The 22,177-nt window shown below is 42.5% G+C and overlaps 1 protein-coding gene across 1 annotated transcript in view; it reads left to right on the top strand.

Moving 5' to 3' along the window:
* The first annotated feature begins 928 nt into the window (after positions 1–928).
* Positions 929–22,177, top strand: part of LOC130183840 (hippocalcin-like protein 1) — a 40,190-nt gene continuing 18,941 nt past the window's right edge. The window contains exon 1 of the mRNA XM_056399567.1: positions 929–1,445. The gene's annotated coding sequence lies outside the window, so the exon portion shown is untranslated. The remainder of the gene's footprint in view (positions 1,446–22,177) is intronic.

The raw sequence follows: 22,177 nt of genomic DNA, 5'->3' as shown, positions 1-22,177 counted from the left end.
GGACATTAGGACTGGGCTGGAGTTTCTGAACATCTTCGCCCTGGAGGGAGCTTTGCAAAAAGTTAGTTGTCAGTGACCTAAAACGCAAGGCCACATGCAAACATAGAAAAAGCTAAGTTTTAAAATAACAATACCTGCGTATGTGTGGACTAGACATAATACAACTGCTCAATTTCTAGTAATTGTGTGGGGAAAAGGGATTCTGGGCCAGTTTGTGTCACATGATGCTGTTGGATGTTGCAGTACCAACTCTGACCACTACACCAAAATCACCTTTCAATCACCGCTTTCAACATGGCTCTCCATCTTTTGAGGATTGACAGGTCCTCTTTTAATCATGCCATCTCATTTCAGCCTCTTCTTCTTCAGCGGCTTGATGGCAGCTGCCTGGAGTACCATTAAACTATTTATCTGGATGCACTCAGCTCCTAATGTTCACATAACAGAAGTGGATGGAAATGCACATTTAACCTAGAAAATTGATTTGGATTGAAACTTGGTTAATGACTGTTTTTGTTTATTTCTGTTACATTGCTATAACCAAAGGGATCAGCTGCTGTAGCGATTAAAAATGTATGACTGTACCATAAGCACAGCAGGCTGTTTTCTCTATATAGGAACATTACAGTGATTTATTGTGTATTTACATTTTATAGTGTAGCCAAGGTGCTTGTTTGTGACCCCATGTGCACTCCTCATCTCCAATCACTGACAACAGAAATGCGGAGCAGTGAACTACATTATTATACACACAGTATGGTACGCCATTATTCTATGTTGTGACACACACACACACACACACACACACACATCTATCTATCTCACTGGGAGGGAGAGAGAGGGAGAGAGAGAGAGGAGAGTAGGAGGAGGGCTGTGCGCAATGTCGGTGCCAATAGGCGCAGCGCTATCTAATTAAACCCCTACCACGTAATCCCGGCGACACCATCCCCCCATTTAAATCCACTCCACCGGCACACACCACTTTAACACACTGTCCTCCGCTGCCATCCCGTCCCGGCCCCTGGAGGAGAGGAAACGCCAGCAGCAGCAGCAGCAGCAGCAGCAGCAGCCAGAACCAGCTCCGCACCGCAGCACCATCACTGCTGCCTCTCGCCTGCATAGTAACATGGTTTGCAGGGCTCGGCTGCTGTAGCCAAGGGCCACTTAGTCAGTCAGTCACTCAGCCGGCCACTCGGTTTGTGTGTGTGTGTGTTTGTGTGTATGTGGTGTGTGTGTGTGTGGATGCGTGTGTGAGCGTGCAGTAAGAAACAGAGGTCTCGGACGCTCCAAGCATCACTATTCGTCCAGGAGGGAAGCGTCCAGAGCGAGCCCCGCGTTCCTGCATCTCTTCCCGGCTGTCCTACACACCAGCCCCGCTGAACCGGAGCAGGGATAACCCCCCCCCCCCATCCCCAGCTGCACCGACACTGCCTCGGCTTTATCGGGTAAGGAAAGGGGGTCGACATGCACACACGTATATTTAGCCTATCCAAACTATTAGCCTAATGTGTTCTGTGATGCTACCATTAATGATGTTCCGGCTTCTGGAAACGCGACACAGGCGGGTTTTGTTTACCCACAGAAACGCTGCGAATTCCGGCTGTGTGGTGACAATAAACCGCCGAGTAGCCTATAGCACAACCAAGAGTGTGTGAGCTGAAAACATTCCCGTGTACCCCCCTGCAGTTTGTTTCATCGCATTAAGACACGCGCTTTATTCCTGTGCTCAGATCTCAGGGTGCGCGTCACGGTGCTTTATCTTACGAGTGCTTCAATCGAGCAACTCGCTGAAATTAAAAGGCAGAAAAACCTTATTTTGCGCAGCCAATGAGGTGATAGCAGCACAGGCCTGCCATTTTTTATGAATGATCTCAACGCGGGACAAGAGGCGAGGATGGATGCGCATGGTAGTGGACCGTGCAGGTGTCCTCCTCAGCCTCCCAGCCACGAGGTGCATTCAGAAACAGTAGGGAAAAAAAGAAAGCCGTTATTAACTGCCTAATTTCTTCTCCTGCTGATAATTGCCCAGGCTTTAATATTCCTGATGAGACCGCTGAGTATGTGTGTAATGAACTGCATTGGCTGAGCCGCAGCACTTAACGCTATTTTGTCACATAGTAATATTATAAACTAATAGGTTATTGAATTCTGTAAAACGTCTTTCAGTAATAAGTTTATGCAATTTACCTACAGACCAGTTGGATGACCATCATATGAGTTAAATGATTCAAGGCCATTATAGAGACTTTGCAAATTAGATTATAACACTCCTTTGTAATAGGTTGAGCCTTTCTAACCAACCAGAGTGCTAATAATGCAGCTTGTGGTCTGCTCAGTTATCCCACATCCTCTTATCTCTGCTTCTCACATAACATGCAAAACATGTGCTTTATCATTTTATTCATACAGATGATTTCTGATTGACAGCAGTGGGGGGGCTACATAAATAAAATAAGAGGCAGGGGCCCAGGGGCCCTCGGGATGTACAACACGCCACCTTTAATTATCATCTGTCACTAAGGTGTTAAAGACCTCTGCTCTCCTTTCCTTTGAGATAATAAGAAACAAGCGTGCTTATATCTGACTCAGACCCTTTCATACCGTGCACTACTTGATGCATTTGCCTCTCCGTTTTCTTTCCTAAATGCCACCCAGCTGTTGCACGCCTTCAGTATAATCCTTTCAGATTTAACTGGTTTCTGTCAGGCCTGGCATTAGGCACCAAGAAGTGAAATCTGTGCAGAAAGTCGCCTTGCCTCCTCCCCACTCAGGAATATTTAAAGGAGTCACATGAGCGGCTGTTGTAGGGCCGGAGGGCGCTGTGGTCATTCTCTGGTGGCTAATAATGAAAAGAATGATGAGAGAGCTGATAATGTGGCTGTTGTTGGGTCCTAACCTTAGGTTAATGGGAATGTAGCGCACGGCGGTGGCGTGACCCGAACAAATTGATCTGCATTTGGGGGATCGTGTCCTACGGAAACCTGCTTGGCTCAGTTTGCTTGGGTTGCAGACTCCTGCTGCTGATGTTTTGGTGGGTCGAGGCAGTGTTTAGCCTGCATGTGCTAATGCTAGTCTAGTTGTTACATAAGAAGATAAATGTGTGCTGGAGCACTACTCCCTCAGTCACTCGGGCTCATAAACAGACTCGCCTGCACACACACACACACACACACACACACACACACACACACACACTCATAACTTGTATACACATGAGCAGAGGTTTTAACCCTGAAGCGTTAAGCACCCTTCGAATGATAGATATCGTAGTCGAGGTGTGTGTCAGTGTGGCAGGTGCAGCGAGAGAGGGAAGTGGTTTCATTATCATCGCTTACTCTCTTCAATGGTTGTTTTCCTGCCTCTCTCCTCTGTGTGCAGTGTAATTCTGTCTTTGGTCCACACCGCAGGCTTTCACAGGAACAATGCAGTGTTGCTCATATATAGGTGACCTTGCTCTCGTATGAAACAATTCTTCGACAAGATGCTGCACGGATGCATGGAATACATAAGTAACACAACCTGAAAGTCACTTTGAATTAAGCTTTTTTTTTATTTTATGATGTCATGTGAGCGCGAGGTCTGCAGTGGATCATGTGATACAGACACACAGGCTCAGCATTTTGGAGCTCTGCACTTTGTTCCAATGAAACAAGTAAAATCTTTCACTGTTTCTGATGCTGAGAGGCCTCCAGGCTTCGGGATGGGATGGGTTACCCCCCCCTCCAAGAAAAGTCGTGTTTTTATATCTTCTGGCAGCATGATAGATGTGGAAGGCCAGTGGTATTTTCTCAAAGGACAACTGTAAGGGCTTTATGGAGAAAAGACCATAATCACTGAGAGGAAAGTAAAGAGATGGAGTCAGTGTAAAATGGCTCTGTGGTCTGGTGGTATAACGCAGTGATGGGGAGGAAATGGTTTTGTTTATTTTTTATTAGAGTAATGTTGCATTTTGTCTTCAGCACTTTGTTGTTAATAGCTGCCACTTCGCCATGAACCATTATCATCATGATTGTGATGGTAATGACTGCTATTACTGATGTTCTCAATACAAGACTTCCCCAACCAGGAAGTAGACTGCGGCGTTGTATGTTCAGATGTTTACAAATGTCCAGTTTTCTGTTCGTAGAAAATACAGTGACACTGTTACTGCTGATGTTATAGTGTTTGACGTTGACAGCTGAGACTGTGGGTCTTGAGTCAAATGTTTAAAAAAAACTCATATTGCGGCGCAGAAATGTGACATCACCTTGTTCCAAATTAGCCCCGCCCACTTCAAACCACCAAAAAACTTTTTGAACAATTTTGTGTTCATGTAGGATTTCATTAGTCATGGTAGAAATCTGATGGAGAAAAGAAGCTTTGAGGACCAACCAGGACAAGATAACATTAACCAAATAGTTTTAGAGTCTCAACTTAAATGATATAGGTGGCATATGAAATCAAATTTTGTAAGAGTTATATTGGTTGTTTTGGAAGACGAACAATTGTGTTGTTTAGGTATGAAGACTTTTTGTACAAGCAGATACGGAGCCTGTCTTCTCAATTTACTCACCTCACTGTTGCCTGGATATGTATTTGTATTATATCTGGACAGCCTGCCTCAGTAAATCAACAGCCACCTGCGTATATATGTTAGTTTTATTTATTCTGAGCACCATAAGGAATTACACCGATGTTTGAGGCTGACATTTCTGACTAATGGTGTTTTCAAAAACCTGGAAACACCTTAAAGGGCAACTGATTTTCACGCATAAAGTTCGAGGTACTCACAAGAGACATGAAACATTTTAAGAAAGAACAGTGTTCTCGATGAAGATATTCGCAGGTTTTGGAAAGTTCGGTCTCTCCAGACCTTTGTCAGAAGTGTTTAAATCTTCCTGACGAAGGTCTAGAGGTCTCAACAAAGAACGGTCAAAATGTATCCTGCAGAGGCAGAGACACCCTGACTTGTCCCCAGTACGGACCAAGCTCCAAAAACACTGGATCATACAATTTCCATAATGCAACTCATTCATTAGACTTTCCCTGACTCATGTTTTTCTAACCACACACTTCCAGTTTGTAACAAAGGCTTACTGTAAAAAAAAAAAAAAACATTAAAGTCTTAAACATGAGCCAAAAATAACCCCAATGACATCACTATGACATCCTCAGGGTTATTTATCGGACTTGAAAATCTCCCTCCAGGATCACAGAAGACATTATACAACTGTTTGCACTTACTCCTCGGGATGAGTAAAATGAACTTCATGTGTTAAATAAGCGGAGCGCTCCTTTTCTCTGATGGGCAGAGTAACGTTTCCTGGTAAGCCTCCTCTCTGTGTGGCTGTGTTTTCATATGTGAGCGTGACGTGGCCTGCATGGATTGACACAAGGTCTGTGTTTCCCATGCGCGCTGTCAGCCCTATAATCTGCCCTGATCCTACCAGGGAGGGGCGTCTCCCGCCCGTTGGACATACAGTCTGATAATGCCCGTGATAAGGCTGAGAGCTGCTGCTCTGCTGGAGGTGGACTGGCTGGAAGCAAAAACACAGCACTGCCCTGAAAGCCAAAGATTTTTTGCCCATCAGTCTGAGGCGACGCTCGATGTGGCCCAGAGCTCAATCATGAGAGAATCCTTAGTGTATGAACCTGGGAATAGTGGTTGTTAGTAGTTGAACTGGAGTTGCTTTTAACCCATTAAGACCTGAGGTGCCCTCTAAAACAACCTCCTTTGACTTGATGCTCACCAAAATCTTTATTACTCAGCATCTGAAGCAGACAGAAACATGAAATAAAAACCACCTGAGACCTTAGACATTTAACTTTTATTATAAATCATTACCTTTGCCCTTTGAAACTGGATATGGCTGTTGATGAACATTAGGGTAAAGGCAACGATTTATAATAAAAGCCAAATGTTTAATGTCTCAAATGGTTTTTTATGTCATGTATCTATCTGCTTCAGAGGCTGAGTTATTAAGGTTTCAGTGGGAGTGGTGTATCAAGTAAATCTTTACGTCTAGCTAGCGATCCTCCTCCTCCTCCTCTTCCTCCTCTGACATGTCTCACCTGAGCTTTGACTAGCTGGTTAGTAGCTTAGCAGGTAGAAATCAGTGTCTTTCTTTGTTTTCATCCAGGTAACTGCTGTACTCTGCTTCAATAGCACATCAGCCATTGTTCAAACCGCACTTTTAAAAACTTTTTTTTGCAGCTAAAACTGCAGAAAAAACTATTTAAATACATATCCCATGATGCATTTTGCCTTTCTGGCCCGGATTTCAGTGAATCAAGATGCATTTCATCGGTCACATGTCTTAAAAACAACAAAATCATACACTACCCGTGTAGATCTCATCCAGTCTTAAAAGGAGAAACATGAGTATGTCGCATCCGGTCTTAATGGTTCAAATGAGTCTGAACAAATCAAATGTCAACGTAAAGCAACATGACTGTTTATTGTAGGGAGATCTATCTGCTCTGTCTCCAGTGAATCCAATCAAAAGACACTGGTCTGGAATAATATGACAGAACTGCCATGTGATTCCTCCTCTTGTCTTCTAATAAAGGCATAAAAACAAAATTAGGTCGGAACAGGAAAGCACCAGAAAAGAGCAGTGGATTAAAAAAAGGATAAAAGAAATCACATGAAAGCAAGAAGCAGAATAACTTCCGAGTGGGGATTTTTAATAAATGACAGTAAATCTGCTAGTTCACCTCCTGTCCTCTCCTCTCCTTTCCTCTCCTCTAGCCATTAGGAGGCTGAAAGGGCAGCCAATTACTCCCAGAGCTCGGCATGTGGTTTGGCTAATGAAGTCAGGGGGGAGAAAAGAGTGTGTGCATATGTGTGTGTGTGTATGTGGCCAACAGATCTCAACTGATAAGGCGTGGTGGAAGGACACACATTCGCCACACACTTCAACCAATACCTGTTGAGATCATATCTCAAAAGCTGCCTCTTCCTATCCTGCCATCTATCACTTCTCTCCCAGAGCACAGGTCGCTCTCTCTCTCTCTCTCTCTTTTTTCCTCCCTCACTTCTTGACATGATTTTTTTCCTCTGCATCTCTCCCACTCAATCATCATATCTCCTCCTGTCCCTGCTCAAGATGCCTTTCATCTTCTTTCAGTACATTTTTTTTTTTTTTTTTTAGTTGCTTTTGTGTCTCTCGGCCCATTTTAAAAAGGCTCCCTGAGAAATAAACAAGTGGTTTAATTAGTCCCTTTACTCTTAGGAAGCTGTACAGTAGGCATAGCAAAATTATTTTCTGTTCCCCAGACTCTCCACACTCTCTCTCTCGCTTTAGGTTACCTCGCTCACCCTCGAGCAGAATGTGAGGAATTTTATGGAAGAATAACCACCAGCTGTGTCTCCACCTTAGCCGCATAAATATAAACAGAGTGGTGGATATTGTGCCTGTATTTTTATTTTTTTATTTTTTTTTTACGTGAGAGTTGAGCTGTATTTCCAGTGAGTGGAGTGAGGTAAAACGTTCCGGGTGAAAAATTATAACTTGTTTCATACCGTGACCGAATCAATTAAGCTCAGCGTCCCCGTCCCCCACCCTCGCCCCCCCTCCAGCAGCCTCTCGCAGGGGCTCTCTGGGCAATAACAGAGGGCCAATCAGAAATAGAAAAATCGATCTGGCGCCGGCTGGCTTGGATGCATTTACAAGCAGCCGTAATGACTGCAGACTCATTTCTCCGGCTGCTGGTGCAATCACGTAGCAACCTTTTACTGGGGAGCTGTGAGCAGAAGAGCAGTATTATTCTGTGGAGGCTGTTCAATTAACGGGGCACAGCATGATATTCCTACGATGTGAACTGCTGTAATAATTAGATTATTGTTTTCTTTCCTCTCATTTGACACTTGTTTGTTTGTGGAGATACCTTTTCACTTTTATTATAAACAGTCAATGTGAGTTTCACTGTGGTTATACTCATTCATACTGACTGATTAGATTAGGCAGTCACACTAATGAGCAGTCTTGTTTATGAATTATTGTTAAAGCTGCTGTTTCCAGTAGCTGTTGATTTGAATTAGTCATCAAGGCTGTCATTTCTGACTGATCGACAGGGCTGAACAGCAGCACTCATTTTGGTACCTCATTAGCAAAATACTCCATTAAAGGTCCTGCATTAAAACGCTACTGAAAGGTCCACTGTGGAGTTTTCTTGTAAACAAACAGAGTTATGTTTACATTCAGTCTTTCCAATCAAAAAGCATTGTGTGAATCCTTTAACAAAAACATGTTTAATGAATTTTCTTCGTCATAAAACATTGTAAAGTCTTTCAGTTTAATATACAACAGAGAGAAGCGGAGATATGGAATACTGGAGTGATTAGCATAACAGTGGTCGATAACTTTTATGTTGATCAACTAATTGATTAATTGTTTAAGCTCTGGCTGCTCTTATCTTATGCTCTTATGTTTCAGATTTCATTTAATGCTGTTTTAATGGCCCTGCAAAAGAGAGTGAAATGCTCTCATTGGACCAACTCGTAGCCTATAAATAAAGACAGAGTAAATGATTGAATGAATGTTCTCCCTCATGTGCATTTATGGCATGCAAATAAAAAAGGAAAAACAAACCCTACTACTGGCCAAAAAATAAAAAAAACTGACTTTAAAGTTCCTCTCCAGACATGTTTTGAACTATGTAAAACTCCTCTGCTATGATTAATATTTTGTTTCACATGGTTTTTTCCACGGAAAAAGTGAAAAGGAAAATCCACAATTGGAACTGGAAGCACATCTACGCTCACTTCCTCACTGAGAAATTCTGTACCAGACCTTGTGCCCCGCCCACCTCCGCTGCTTGCTCCAGGTTGACAGGTGAAACAGCAGAGAGTATCAAGATGGTTAGAAGAGGAAACATCAGAGAGACTCAGACTCAGGAGTCTGTTGTGGCCAAAATCGGTGACTAGCGGACGTATCAGAACGGTTAGTTAGCATCTTTTATTTGTTTATGCTGTTTGTTAGCTTGTAACTGGCAGAGGCTGACACAGTGTTAGTGGTTGAGCTGATGCAACCCCCCCCCCCCCAAACCCCCATCACTGCAAGTTGACGGGATTGGTTTGTGGCGTCGACTATTTATTCCTTATGATGTGTCTTGTGTTACATAAAACATCTTTAAAGTCTTGAAATTGCAACCAACCAGCAACACAAACAAACAAAAATCCAAGAATCTGTAAATTCAGAGAAGCATTAATGTCTTTGAAATTTACAGGAAGTGCCCGCTCTTTGCGCATCCCCCACGAAACAGCTAATGCTGTGGGAGTGGTGCGTGGCGACTACATGTGCTCTCAACTGGAGCTGATCTGTTTAACTCATGGGAACATATTTCCACTGTATGTCACAATTACCTAGGACTCATGCTGCTCCTCGTCTGCGGTGCAGTTTATACTCTGGCAGCGCGGTTTTATATAATTGGACAGTTCAACATAGCTAATATGATAGCTTCCTCTGTTTTAGACTCTCCGGGTCTCGGTTCCCCTCAAAAGGTCAGCGCTGTCAAGGCAATTTACAAGCTGGTCCATGTTGTGAATCTGAGTCGAGTCAGAATTCACCGAAGTTGAACTTAACAGCAACAAAATACATTGACTTTGGTATTGTTTTGTATTATTTCAGAGGGCATTATTCTATATACACCTTTAAAAGTCTGTTATCAGTTGGAACAATGATTAAATGAATAAGAATACTCGAGAAGTAAGCGACTCAACTGAAAGAGAGAATCTTCATTATTTGTTCATTGTTGATGCTTTGCTGTGATCTTCACTGAACTGTCTGAACCTGATTAGCTGAGTGTTAGAGGAAAATATATTCAGACTCTTTTTTCAACCACACAGAGAATGAGAGAATAAAACTGTTTTTCATGATTAAACACAGCTCAGTTTCATAATCCTTCCAGATGTGGTAGAACCTGGACTTAACACTTTGTTATCATTTAATGTTCAACAGGACAGCATGACTCCTGCATTCATGTCAAGAGCCCAGACTCTCTTTTCCCCCCACGTCCCTCACAGCCTGGGATGAGCAGGTTGCTTGTCAGCTTTAAACAGCCTCTGTCCTGTGCATATGGTAGCTCCTTAGCAGAATACTGTTAGCAGATCACAATAGAGTAGATGTGAGCTTAAATGGAAGCAGTGACAGTGACTGCCAGGCGGCATACCAGGCTGTCACTGATCACAGTGCTGTGCTGCTGTGACTGTCCTCGGTGGAGACGAGAGTTGTTTCTGTGTTGTTGCTGACACATTAAACAGAGACAGGGATGAAAATCAGAGAGGAAGAGAGAGAATGGCGGAGAGAAGGAAAGAAAGAAAGTCGCAAAGAAATCAAGAACAAATGTTAAGCTTTTAATTTCTCATACGGAACTGTGACGTGATCTATCAATGTCCTGTTTGTGTTGTTCGACTCGTGGGAATTTGCAAAAAAAGCTATAATTTCTGATGTAACTGTATCACAGCTGTTAATCAAATTTACAAAAAACTCTACAAGAACTCTAAACACAGTTATCCTGCTGTTTAATTTCATCAAAGGTAAAAATTTTTGTCTTTTCGCCTCAAGCTTGAATTGAATTAGGAAAAAATACTTTGTATAGTGTATATTTAACCGTTATGATGATGCACACTGAGGTGTTCATCTCATTTCTGTCTCCAATTACATTAACCCATCGGCTCCTGAACGTTTCATCAATACAGCATGTGCTTATTCACATTCAACTTAATGTCTTAATGAAGAAAAATTCCTTCAGATCAATATCAATGAAAAAAATTTGATTTCAGATGAGTTGTAGTTTAGACGCTGTCATTTAAAGTAGAAATAATTTGAACAAACAAGAACTAATGGAATTAATTAAAACACAATCTAAGAGCCCCAATTAATGTTAATGTTAATTATTAATGTAGTCTAATTATGTTCTTTTCGATCGTGGTGCTTCTGCTGCCTCACTGAATTACAAGCTAACTTCACTGTAAAGCTCTTACGATAAAGTGACACAGGATTTCACATCGTCAGCAACAGCCTGACTTTTAAAGATGGTTTTTCCATTTTGGACTCAAAAACATTTTAGTGCGGCAGGCTAGTTTTCTGTGATTTACATTAGCAAAGAGAACAGCAGCAGCAGCATCACTGAATCATTACAGACTGAATATCAAATTTAATATTTAATGTTCAAAAGCCAGTGTGTATTTTGCCGTATTTTAGAAATAGGACTGTCATGAGTTATCCGGGATTTACGTGGTTAATTATGACAAAAATATAATTGTAAATGTTGTTCTGCATGTTGTTTTGTAGGATGTGCTGTCAGTCAGCAGTTAAATGCAATGCACATGATACACAATTAAGCTGAAAATATGTGATGCCTACCTGAGTGAAATATCATAATGGAAGATCAGACATTAAATGAATTAATGATGTTCTGGAGGTCTTGTGTTTTGTACACATTTTTTTTTTTTTTTTAAGGATCCCCTCTACAATGTAGAAAATGCTAATTATGCAGTGCTAAAATAAGAAAACAGAAAAACAGATTGTCTTATCACCCAGGTGTAGTGAAGAATCACACTTCCGGCAGTTGTAATCCACAGCTATGGTAAAAATGAGAAACTGGAGGAGCCGCTAAGCAGCAAGGAGGTGATTCTTTGCTCAGTATCAGCAGACGTGTGATGTGTGAACTTCACAGCCGAGCCTGCAGGAGACGAGGAGGGAGGAAGCATAGCAGGAACATAGGAGAAAAGGAGTTGTCTGAACGTGTGATCTTTCCATCTGAGCCCAGAGCGAGTGCTGCACGCCAGTACCGTAACAAGTCACGGCAGTGCATTGTGGGATACCTCAAACACGCAGCTCGCGGGCCTCTATGGCTGCAACACGATCACTCGAGAAAGGGAAATTCTAGCTGACTTGTCTCTTTGCCATCCTGACAGAAAGTCGGGAGTGTGCTGGTATTTTTAGATCCTTTTCTTCTCTTTTCGTTACCGGTGCAGGAAGTGTGGAAGTGACACAGCTGTAATATGGCGCGGTGGTATGGCGTACATTTCCAGTCACTCCTCGTAACACCTCACTGAAGCATAGCATTTAGGTTGTTTCCCAAGCTTTCTTCACCTCCCTGCTTATCACACACACTGCATGCCTCTGCTCTATTTGGGAACTCAGGGACCTTTTTACCATATGTTCCAGACACTGACTTAACATTACTCCAGTTCCAACTCTTTAAATACTGTCACAGTGTCTGACATTTCCCTTCAGAAAGTCTCTTTTTGAACCGAAAACCTGCTGCAGATGTGAGAGATGTGTCATCAGCTACGTTAGATCAAATCTTCCCAGGACAGAGAGAAGTCTCACGAACTAAGCAAGGCTGAGCGAGAGTTAGATTATGGTTGTGAGAACGCGAAGTGGAGATTAAATCCCCTTTATGTAAGTATATTAGAGAGCAATGTCCTTTGCCTTATACTAATATGATGACTTTTAAGCAAGAGCTCCCAGCCCTGTTTTTCAAAACACACACACACACACACACACACACACACACACACACACACACACACACCACTTCTGCTACAGAGATACACATCAACGCCCCAATCAGCGTAATCGCCAACTGTAACACACCAAAGGGATTTGTGGATCTTCTCAGGGCAACTTTGTGTTATGTAAAGATAACAAGATTTAACGTACATGGCGCAAAAGAGCAGCACAAGATGAAATAATATTCGTAATTCTTCTGCAGTGTGAGACTGAAGCAGTATGACACACACACACACACACACACACACACACACACACACACACACACACACCACTTCTGCTACAGAGATACACATCAACGCCCCAATCAGCGTAATCGCCAACTGTAACACACCAAAGGGATTTGTGGATCTTCTCAGGGCAACTTTGTGTTATGTAAAGATAACAAGATTTAACGTACATGGCGCAAAAGAGCAGCACAAGATGAAATAATATTCGTAATTCTTCTGCAGTGTGAGACTGAAGCAGTATGACACACACACACACACACACACACACACACACACACACACACACACAGTTCACCTACACATACAGTACATGATCTGTAATTACAAACACGGCCAAAAATTGTGGTTATTTTTATAGATTCATTCAATACATCCGTCATATGAGTCACACATTTCGAAGGATGTGTGATCGCCATAGGGTGTGAGGTGGAACGTCAGCCAAGTAAGGAGTAAATGTATGTGTGTGTGTGTGTGTGTGTGTGGTGTGTGTGTGTGTGTGTGTGTGTGTGTGTGTCCTGCACTGGTGGTTTTTCGCTGGGTGATTATAAAATGTCATACGGTACGCCTGCAGGAGAGATGTGATAAGTGGAAAAAAAGGGGGGTGGGGGTGAAAGAGGGTGTCGGAAAATGAAGTGGAGAGACATAGGGAGGAAGACAGAAAAGAGAGGCAGAAGGGTCGTAACCTTGTCGTCAGTGTGTGTGCCAGCAAGCAGCTGGAAAAGACTGATGCTCCTGCCTCTCCCATCTGCCTTTCACACCCCGCCCCTCATCAGCTCCACATGATCAGAGCTTTCTCTGTTGTTTTTCTCACCACTGCATCACTTTCTTCCTCTCAACATCATTTTTTTTTTTTCTTATTTTACCCTTGTTTTTCACCTGGATCTTCCTAATTGCTGCCACTCTCTTGGGTCCTGCTTGTTCTTAAAAAAAAAAAAAAGAAACCCTGATTGCTGTCCTGCGTCACTTCATTAAATCCAAAGCTTTGGCAAAGTCCCTGTGAGGCGTAACAGTTACTGTAAAACACTGCAAAATCCAGTTATGCTGACTAAGTTTCTGGGAACAATGTGGAGGAAAGAAGGGTGACTGATGAGATATGATTTAGTCTATGTCATGAAATATCCAACCTACGTCACTGCTGTGTCAGCTTAGAGGAGACACCCAGTTACACCAGCAGTCCCTAAATCTATGACTAATTTTACTTTGTGTAAAGTTGTTTTTTAGTAACAGCTAACTTGTTTCAGACTGATTCAGAGAGATTTACAGAATCAGGTTGAACCATTAAAACTTCTTTTTTCTAATATGCTGAGAAAACATCTGTAATACTGTCGCATCAAAAACAATCTACTATGTAAACAGGAAGTCATGCAAGCAGCAAGAGTTGTAACATTGCTTCCCAAAGAGCCAAACTATCTATTAAACTTTAAAATCTATAATATTTAATATGGAGCGACACCTAGCTTAGCACCAATATTGGAAATGGGCTTAGCTTAGTACAAAGGTAGGAAAATAGCACATTTAAGACTCACTAACAAATTGCGCGTCATTACAGTTTGACAGAACCAGGCTTGTCTTTGGAGCTAACCAGCTACCGGCTGTAGCTAGGCTTCATAATTCAGCAGACATGAGTCTTGTCATTTCACTCTCGCCAAGACAGTGAATGAGCATATTTCTGAAAATGACAAATTCTTTCCTTCAGTGCTAAAATATTGTAAATGTAGTTATGACTTTGTTTCGCTTGTTTTTCTTACTTATTCATTCAGTTCAATATCACAAATTTAAATTACATTTTAATTTAATAATTAATGTAACATTAACAGTTTACTTCTTTATGAAACAACAGTTAGATTTTTTGTCCATATCATCTCTTTTACTTTTCAATCTAAACAGTAAACTAGCTAGCTAAGCTAGTTTTGGCAGTTAGCTGCGTTATCCGTTACTGGTTGCAAGTAAGAACTCCTCCGTGCAACCTATTTCAATTTAGTGATGCATAAATCAACACAGTGACACAATAACAGCATTATAACTAAGCTAAGTTTAAATGCAACAAGCAACTTTTCCTGGACGCTTTTCCGAAGTCCAAATATTAAATGATAAACCAAACTATTTTAAGTTGAACCATGTGAAGTGTCACAGCTCACCAAACTCAACTGATGCCCATGTAACTGTCTGTCACTTTTTTTTTTTACTACTTATTTCTCATCATAGAAGAATCCTTGACCTGAATAAGTGAATGACTGCCTCCAGCAACAAAGGAAGGAAGTTGATGCTGGGAGAATAATTACCATTTTCGTCTTAGGAAGTGTGTGTTCCTATAGTGTGTGTTTTTGTGACAGCGTACAGATCTGTGCGTGCGACTCCAGCACGTTGCTGTGAGTGTGTCTTTGGGGCTCTTGCCGCTGTGCCGGTGCAGTATGCTGCTCTGGGACATGAGCTAAAATACACTCCGGTGCCTCGAAAGCCCTTCACCTTGGAGGCCTCTCAGTAAGGGATGCTGCCATTTTTAGAGCCCTTTGAGAGCTTAAAACGCAGCGCAGTAACCCTTTGAGCGCTCAGTGCATATGGGACAATTCACTTCCCAGGCAACGTGATACGGTTGGCAGGTTGTAAGAAGAGAGGTTTGATTCAGTGTCCTGTTTAACCTGCCCTTACAATTTCATGTGCACTGGAGCTACAGCTTCAAACTTCAACCTGTCCAAGCGGCTGGCATTCAAGGAATAAGATTTCCCTCCTGATGCATCCAGGTCTGTACTGCCATCAACTTCTTGAATGATAGTGTTGTTGTTGTTGTTGTTGTTGTTGTTGCGGATGGGTATGAAAGCTAGAACCTCATTAAACCTGAGTGCTAATACGTCAGGTGTTAGAGACTGACTGCTCGCAGCCGCCATTACTCCAGGCAGCGAAACCAGGACACCGTGACCGCACTCACGAGTCCCAGCACAACACGATGTATCTGAACCCACTTTTGGGTAGTTTAGTAACAAGGAGAAAGGCCAGAGGGCTGTGTTCAAGCGCTCCTGTTGCCAGTTTGCGTTGGCAGGGACAGGACGGAAAGATCTAGAGCAACGACACCAGGGGAGCTCAGGCAGCACCAAGCTAGGCCCAGGGCATTTAGCAAAGATCAAGGGCTGCAGAAAAACGACAAACTGACACTGGAGACAGTTTCAGGGGATGGGAGATGGATGGAGGAGGGAGGGGGAAGAAAAAGGAGAGGCTAAATGAGAGGATAGGGAAGACGAGTGTTGTATGTCAGCAGATCGATTGCAGCTAAGGATAGAACTATATCAGGATTCTCCTTCACCTCAGCAGCAGGAATAGCTGCACTTGTGACCCCAGAGGGGACCTATAGACGTATAGATTTGTTTAGGGGTCAGTCTCACAGACACAATCTCAATTATATGTTCGATGTGAATCTTGGAATATTGTTGGAATATTATTATTGACTTTCTTGTGAAAACAGAAACCACTATAAAGGCTGAAATGGAGATTTGTGAGAACGCTCATTAAAGCTTGTGTATAACCTTAACTATTCATGACTAAATGAGCAACAATCAGAGTACAACTTCGGAGAAAAAACATCCTCTCCCAAGTATTACTTATTAAGATGTTCACACACAAAATCTCATCTACTAAGCATCAGACCTGTGTGAGTTTGGTTTAATCAGATTTGGTTGATAGTGGTCTGGCAACGTACACAAACAACCATTCAACTGTCCTCAGCAGTGGCAGACGGCCCATTTGGAGAAGCAGGACATTTCCCGGTGGCGTGAGGGTGGTTTTGGCCTGCACTGTTAACAGTCAACCAGCGATAATATAAGAAGCAGGAAGGTAAGACCTCTCGCATCACTTCACCTGTGTATGCTGCCTGCTGAAGTGCTTTAGCTGGCAGTGTGAGTCCGCACTGTTGCTACCACCAGCCCCGTCTTTCCATGTTGAGTTTGCTTTTGATAATAGCTACCAATCTATAATGTTGTTGGTTTGTTGGTCAGTCACAAACTTTTGTATTCTGTAATCTGGATAATAATCTGAATCAACAAATAGGGTTAGCCGATAAATCAGCAGTCTGACGGTTTGTGAGGGTGGCCTGGGATGGAGTGAAATTCCTGGCCTGAGTTATTGTTTCAGTCCCTGGTCCCCAGACTGTATTGTGTGGCATTGCAAATCTCCAGCTCAGCCCCACCCAGTTCAAAACCAGCATGAAAAAAACTCAAATACAGAAATCATGTGAAATCATCAGACCTGCTCTAACATTAGTTTGCAGTTTTCTCCCTAAGACTCCGTTCCTCATAGTGAGAAGCTTATTGAGAAAAGGTTTCCAAGGTCTCGAAGATACTGATGCTACAATCAGTAGCTTTTAACAGTGTAGGTCCCCTCACTGGTGACTGAGACCACCACTTTAAGTATAGCTGTAATATACGGCATGTTACTTCACTTGAAAAGGAAAGCTCGCTGACAGACAGCAGCATCCTCAATCTGATGAGATATCCGTTGCTGAGCTGTTAGCTAATGAAAACGAGCTAAACAGGCCAAGTTTCATATCCAACTGAATGGATCAAATGAGTGGTTACGGACAGTAATGCAATCACGTACGGAAAATGACTCTGAACTGAATGAACTATTCAAATCAGCAGAGTGATCCATAATTTCCATCACTGCCTCATGTACAGTATGAGCATGCCATATCGCTGGTGAGAGCTGCTCCAATAATCTGCCTATAATCCTCGCTTAATCCACGGGATTACCTTGATAGCTGTACTGTATGGCTGCCATACGTTAGCATGGCTGTTAGCATGGAGCTAACTTCGTATTAGGATTCAGATTATGGTTTGGGTTGAATTAAGGAGGGATGTGCTCTTTGTATGGTTGGTTATTGAACGTGACCACTCTTAATTTCTTCAGCCTTACAGCCTTACAGCTATGATTGTGGTAGGTGTTCATTTTAAAATGCAAGGATTTTTATATTAGATCATTAATATCTTTCTTAGCTAACTGATGATGCATCATATTATCTCAGAAGAGAGAGCAGTGCACATCTTCAATTGTCGTCTAAAAATATCTGTGTGCTCTTGAAGATCTGGAACCTTGCAGACGAACTGTGACTAGCTCAGCTGCTGAGGTCAAGTTGTCTCCGGGAGGAAGACAAGCTAACTTGTAGCTGCGTCTCCCCCCGTGGGAGCGAGAGGCTACTGCTGATATAATAGGCTGTACGGGTGGAGGGCCACGATTCGGCCTGTCAGCAGCTGAGCCTCCTGTCTTCTGTTTGCTCAGTGTGCAGCAGACACTATGGATTTTCATATATTATTATACTCAGGCCTTGTGCTAGAATTACACAGTCGCTAAAGGTCATGATGCTGCACGGGGCAGATACTGTGATGGGAGGAGAGGGAGGGAGGAAGAGAGAGAGGGATATTAATTATCCATCAGTGTTCCCCATGTTTTGTTTAATCTTTTTTTAACCTGCTCCCTTTCTTTTTTTCCCTCTTGTTCCTCCAGTATTCTCTCTTAGTCTTTATCATATGGTGCAATCAGCAAATGTCGTAGCTCGACTCCCTTTGATGCACCAACTGTGCAGACACTCAACTCGTTGTCTCCTTGAACCTGGCCCTTCCCACACAAACACATGGTGCGCTACAGTTGGGAAGCTAGCTCGAGCACCCTCCCCTGCTGTTATTGCACTGACAGATGCAGTGCTGACCTGAGCCGTATGTCTGGCAAGCACGAGTCTTTCTCAGAGCAACAGCTCAGAGTGTTCACAGCACCGAAGCAAATGCTTAATTTTCTGTGTTTACAATAACTTACAAAGCTGCTGTGTCTTAGCCATCGACTGAAATCAACAAAAATATAAGCCTACAATAGCTGTTCTCTTTGTCAATGCTCATCTTGCTGTATCAATGGGCTCTTTATTCATTTGCATGCATAGCATTGTTGGTGTAAAGAAGAGAACTACTTCTAAAGGTTTACATTGACTATTTTCTGTCCAGCTACCAAAAACGTGTTAAAGGTCCCATATTTACACTTTGAACTTTAATATCCATCAGAAGATATATTTATGTTTCTAAGAACCAAAAACCATCTCTGTGTAGTTTTACATCTCCTCTCTCAGGCTTCCCTCTTTAGCTCTAGTAACAACAGATTGGTGAGCCAATCAGAAGAGAGGAGGCTCATACCCTGTCTCCTGATTGGCTGACTGTTCTAAGTGATCCAATAAAAATAAAGCTGAATTAAGGTAAAACACTCAGAGAAACCAAATCCTGCAAGGTTGGATGGTGGGTCCAGGTGGACTGGCTTTGGGGCATGGCTGAGGGCGGTGACTGCTTTGTTGTGACATCACAAAGTTCCAGAAGTCCTGACGGCTTGTTTTAAGACTCAGTTTCTGAATACAGGCTGGGTGCATTTCTCTGTGGACTGAGCGCTTTGATACTTTCACAGTATTAATTTAGAACCTAGACCTGCTTTATAATCAAAAAAGACATGGAAATGTCTCTTTATACAACATGGGACCTTTAAACTTTTGCAGTTGTGAATGCATACTGCTTTTGTCTCCAGCACAGCAAAACTAATTTCATTCATGGTGTGCATTTGCTATTGTTTTATGCAAATGTCCAGTATAATTCGGCATTTATATGCTATAATATCTCGTACATGTAGTGAGAGGGAACAGTGTAGCAGCTACAATACAAGATTGAACTGCTTGATAAGTGTGTGCTGGTTACACAGTGAATTTTGCGATACCGACTGAGAAGATGATCTTCCCAGTGTAAATATTTCATAAGGAAATGCTGCAAGGAGGCTTCTTACAAGTCCCTCTTCTTGAGAAGTATTATATAAATGAATACCGTCTCTCTCCTATGGTATCCACTGGTTTATATTTATATAATGCAAGAAAAGAGTAATATGAGTAATAAAGAGAATATGTGTGCATTCATTTTTGTATACCGACATATTTGTGCATGTTTGATTTTTTTCTGGATAAAAGTAAACAGCCTAAGCAGATTTTTCTTTTTTTTGACCTTGGACATGATATGAAAAAGAAAGTTGTGTGCTTTGGATGATTGGAGAGCAGTGATCCAAAGACATGATTTGAGTCTTAAGATGACTCTATATTCAGATGCTTCTATGTGGGCAAGAAAAGACACATGGCTCCTTGTTGAACAGGAACAGGAATGAGGTGTCCAGTGCCAAGAAAGCTATTAACACAAACCATCTTATTCTCCACAGAGGTGTATGTAAGAATAGATTTACGTGCGTGACTTAAGGCTCCTGGAATAGTCCCAGATTTAGTAGCATCGAATTGATTTGTATTTGCTTGCTTAGGATCCAAGTAATGGATATGTGCAGGCATTCGTGCTGCTTGGAAGTTTTCAGTCACGTTATCTAGAATATTAACTCTGGATGGAAGACATTATTTCTTGTCTTTGTGACCCAGATGAAAATAGCATTGCCATCAAATGGACGTATTATGAATGAGGCCAGCCTCCTTCTAGATGGAGGTCAGAGTTCCTGAGAGGAAGTCTATGCTGTTGTGCTGCAGGGCCTGAAGGAAGTGAGTCCTAGCCCTGATGCACAAGAGACTAACTCGTTGAGCATGTTTGATCTGTGTGCACTCAAAATTATCCAATATTCAACGTGGTCATATGTGGGAAAATAGAAAATAGTGAATCCTTTTTGCAGTTCTCTGTATTTGATTATAATAATCTCAGAAGTACAGGTGGGAGGAGCATTTTACCCCAACCCTTACAATACAACCCATACAAATACAACAAAGGCGTACAGCAATACTACTACAACACAGACCAAAGAAGCAGCAGCAGTAACAATAACAGCAGCAGCCAGGTCTATAAAACAAACGCAGTAAAATGCTATTGCACAATAATAGCTCACAATAATGCCACAACATTGCAATACACAGGTCCAAAAGCCCATTGCGCACAAGAACATATCTTAATATCAAAGGTAGGTAAATCAGTGTGATGTCCAAAGTAACTGACAACTGAATATTAAACTGCTCGGCGGCAGCTTACAATACTATGCCTCGATTGTAACTCACAGGTCCAAAAGCTCGTTGCGCACAAGAACATATCCGAAATACGCACATTTTCCCTTAGGTATATGAGTGTGATGTTAAAAGTAATTGACCAATGAATATTAAACTGCTCGGCGGCAGTTTAAAACAAATAACTTACCTTGAGCTGCAGGTGTCAGGTGCTCCAGGAATGATCCAAATGTGACCTCGCGCTCAGGTGTTGTGGAAATGAAGTCTGTCATAAGGGCGCGGATGTCCAATTAATTCAAAATGTCAGTGTGGACATGCATCAGGGAGAGGTGAGTTTCTTCTGGGTCATGGTGTAGCCATGTTTCAACGCGATGCAAGGTGGAGAAGGTCCGCTCGGATCAGGCCACAGAGATGAGCAGGCACAGGCATAACTATGAGTTTTTTCAGCTTCTGTAAAAAAGAGCTCTTGTTTGTGGATGGAGCTTGGATCGACATGCGGCTTCAACTTGAACCGTGATAGAGACTCTCCGGTGACATCGCCCGGCATTTTGAGCTGGAGATCCGGCCGGCCCTGGGTCCAGCTCCTCGGGAAGGTGAAGAGGCACCAAATCAACTGGTTTCCCTCTGCTGCATCTTCAAGCAAACAAAAACACACAAACCGCCACGTGATGAAGTCACTTCCATTTAGCTAACCAAGTTGTTGTAAATGCTAAAACTGTCTTTGGCTGGAGAGGCTCCTCCAGTGACGCCAGGTCAGTGCTAGCTTGACACCTGTTAGCGGCGGGCTCCTCAATGATGGCGGTGCTAACGGTGATACTCCCGGGTGCCGTGGCAGTCTCCGTCTCCCGAGGAAAAATTACAACCAAACGACAACGATGTGCCGATGTAGCTGCTCTCCTGGGAAGGCTGGTCTTCACCTGTGCTCCCTTTAGCCGATGGTTTGCCGAAAGAAATCTGTAATACGTTTTTCCACCGCTGTGACTTTATCTTTCGATTAGCTATCGACGCTACGGAAGTAAACATTGAACACGACCCGCCCTACACTGCCTCTGATTGGCTAATGATCGTTGCGTTCGCCGGTTTGATTGGTTAGGTGGTAACTAATGGTTAGGGTCAAGGTAAGAGGTAATTTTGAGGAAGAGTACTGGTCGTGTTAACACTATAAAAAAGATTATGCTCTCACCACATTTATTTTCCCATTAGTAGTTATCTCACCACACTTTATCTCACAAAAGACTGATTTACCCCAACTCTCCCTTCTGTCTGTCTGTCTGTCTGTCTGTCTGTCTGTCTCTTTGTTTTTCTGTCTGTCTCTCATCCTCCCTATGAAGTGGATACTACATAAGCCTTTGAAACCTTCTGCACTTATGTGACCTTACTGTGTTACTTCATCACATCCTCCTCTTTCCTCCTCTCTCCTAAATCATCACGTACGCTTTATACATTAGTCATAT

This window comes from Seriola aureovittata, chromosome 16 (assembly GCF_021018895.1).
Source record: "Seriola aureovittata isolate HTS-2021-v1 ecotype China chromosome 16, ASM2101889v1, whole genome shotgun sequence".
In the NCBI taxonomy this organism is placed as follows: Eukaryota; Metazoa; Chordata; class Actinopteri; order Carangiformes; family Carangidae; genus Seriola; species Seriola aureovittata.
Note: the sequence above shows the minus strand (reverse complement) of the source record. Positions and strands in the feature narration are given on the sequence as shown.